Genomic DNA, 2,178 nt, shown 5'->3' on the forward strand with positions numbered 1-2,178 from the left:
TAGTAACTAGCAACTCAAGGCATATTTTAGAAAGTCAACTTTTCTTTTGATAATAATCGACTCAACACAACAAAGAGGCATGTCGAAAAGTATAACAAGAAAATGAGATAAAGGTATCATAGTTGATCTCTTTATAACACTTGTGATAAGGATTAATTTAGAGATGTAAGCTCATTTGAAGTGTGGACTGTCGGTCAAAGGAATTACATTACACCAAAAAGGATGTGCTCACTAAAAGGAGTCCAAGTTAGTAGTAATTATGAGTTCGTTGTACATTTTTAGGCAATATAGCCCATTCTCAACCCATTTTATCTTGTGTTTTCATCACCCTCACCATTCAAAGTACAATAGGTGGTTCACATCATGTAAGGTCTGAGGATGAGCAAGGAGGGAGAAAATGGATAGGCAATGTTACTTGTCCATGCCCTATTGTCATAGAGACAATTGTAAGATTCTTCCATTACGTCCCTGATTGAACACTTAGAAATTAAACATCCTCACTTTCTTATGAACTTCATAGTTAGTTCATGATGAGGAGTATCGTTCGGGTGCACATGATGGTCTTGTTAGAGCCTCACATTTAGAACAAGCATTTTCTTTACGCTAATTTAATTATAGCTGAATCTTGAAATTTTTGAGGAGGCATTTTTCCCTCTCCCATCAACATGAAAGAGCTTTTGAAAATTGAACAAGTTCTAGGCTAAGCTAAACCTATCTTTTCCCAAACCCTAGCACGACATCATCTTGGTGCATGGTGATGAGTCTTGGCATGAGTCTCAAGCCCGTAAAATAAATCACTAGTGAATCTTCTATATTACAATTAGAGCATTGATAAAAGGCATGGAGTATTATAAGCTTGCATTATAAATAGTCAATTCACTTATAGCCTTATCCTGATGTATAATTTAAAAAACCACATTGTGGAGGGCTCCATTTTTTGCTATAATAAATTTCTCCAAGAGTATAAATAGCATTGAGGTAAAGCATGCTTGGAAACTCAAGTGAGCCTAAAATCATTGATTTGAGGATCCTGTAATCCTCTAAATAAAATGGTCTGAAAATTGTCGCCATATCACAAGTTATATGAAAAGTAAAAGGGGTTGGGTTATATAATATACGGGGGACCCGAGCCCAGAAAATGGAGATGCGGGGTATCGATCCCCGTACCTCTCGCATGCTAAGCGAGCGCTCTACCATCTGAGCTACATCCCCTGTTGGCAAACACAAAGGTTAGTTTATTTATCTCTGCGTAATGCAAATCAAAGCTACACAAAGAAGTGTAACCTAAAAAGAAGATAAGGAATGGTGAAAAGGAAAGAGGCCAAATCACACCTTTCCGCATGAAGCTGTAGCTCACCAGAATGCATTGGCAAAACCAAGATCTGAGCCAAAATCAGAGAGATTCAACACAAGTCCATAGCCAAGGTACAGTTCCTCTACCTTACCTTCATGGAGATAATAATAGAGGTCTGGCTATCCATATAGCCTTTGAATGATGGACCCATCAAAAACATTTTGATGAGGAATTGTGTACCTCTTGATAAAAGCATTTCTTCTAAGACTTAAATGGTAATGCCAGGCCCTAATTGATAGAGCTCTTATCATAGAAGCCCCTCCAAAGAAGAAAACCACAAAGGTGGTTGTAGTCTCAAATCCAAGGATGACAAAATTTACAAGGCTGAATACAAATCAAATTCAAAGAGCTTGAAGAAGACTATGGCAGAACTGGATAAGAAGATCAAGAAAATAGGTGAAGGTAGAAAACCCCCTAAAAAGGAAAGATCTCAGCTGCCTGTTTCTTGTGGGTGGGGAATCTATTTCGACAGAGATGGCCCATCCATGTGGTTCTACGTTACCAGTGACCAACATTATAAATTAAGCAGCCACAGGCTACCAGAAAGGGAAACCTTGCCTGGCCACCTTCCCAACCATGCATGTTCTGTAAAATCCTTAATCGTGCAAAGGATTAATGAAAATAGCAAGCAGCATGACCTTAACATCACATCTAAATTTATCAACATCCATCAGAGTCACAAAAAAGTAACAGCACAAAACTGCAAGCATGTTACATATGTTATCCCCATCAGCAACTGTGATGGACAAGAAATCCCGAGCTGGCAGGAGACCATTCAGCTGAAATCACAAAACTCAAAGCATACAGCACCATATATATTTCTC

At 38.4% G+C, this 2,178-nt stretch overlaps 1 non-coding gene across 1 annotated transcript; it reads right to left on the reverse strand.

The window, feature by feature from the left end:
* Window positions 1-1,139: 1,139 nt before the first annotated feature.
* TRNAA-AGC (transfer RNA alanine (anticodon AGC)) lies at window positions 1,140-1,212 on the reverse strand. Its single transcript has one exon. It is a non-coding gene; the product is annotated as a tRNA-Ala (tRNA).
* Window positions 1,213-2,178: the final 966 nt, after the last annotated feature.

The sequence above is a fragment of the Cibotium barometz genome, chromosome 4, assembly GCF_041138505.1.
Source record: "Cibotium barometz isolate CiBa-2024 chromosome 4, ASM4113850v1, whole genome shotgun sequence".
In the NCBI taxonomy this organism is placed as follows: domain Eukaryota; kingdom Viridiplantae; phylum Streptophyta; class Polypodiopsida; order Cyatheales; family Cibotiaceae; genus Cibotium; species Cibotium barometz.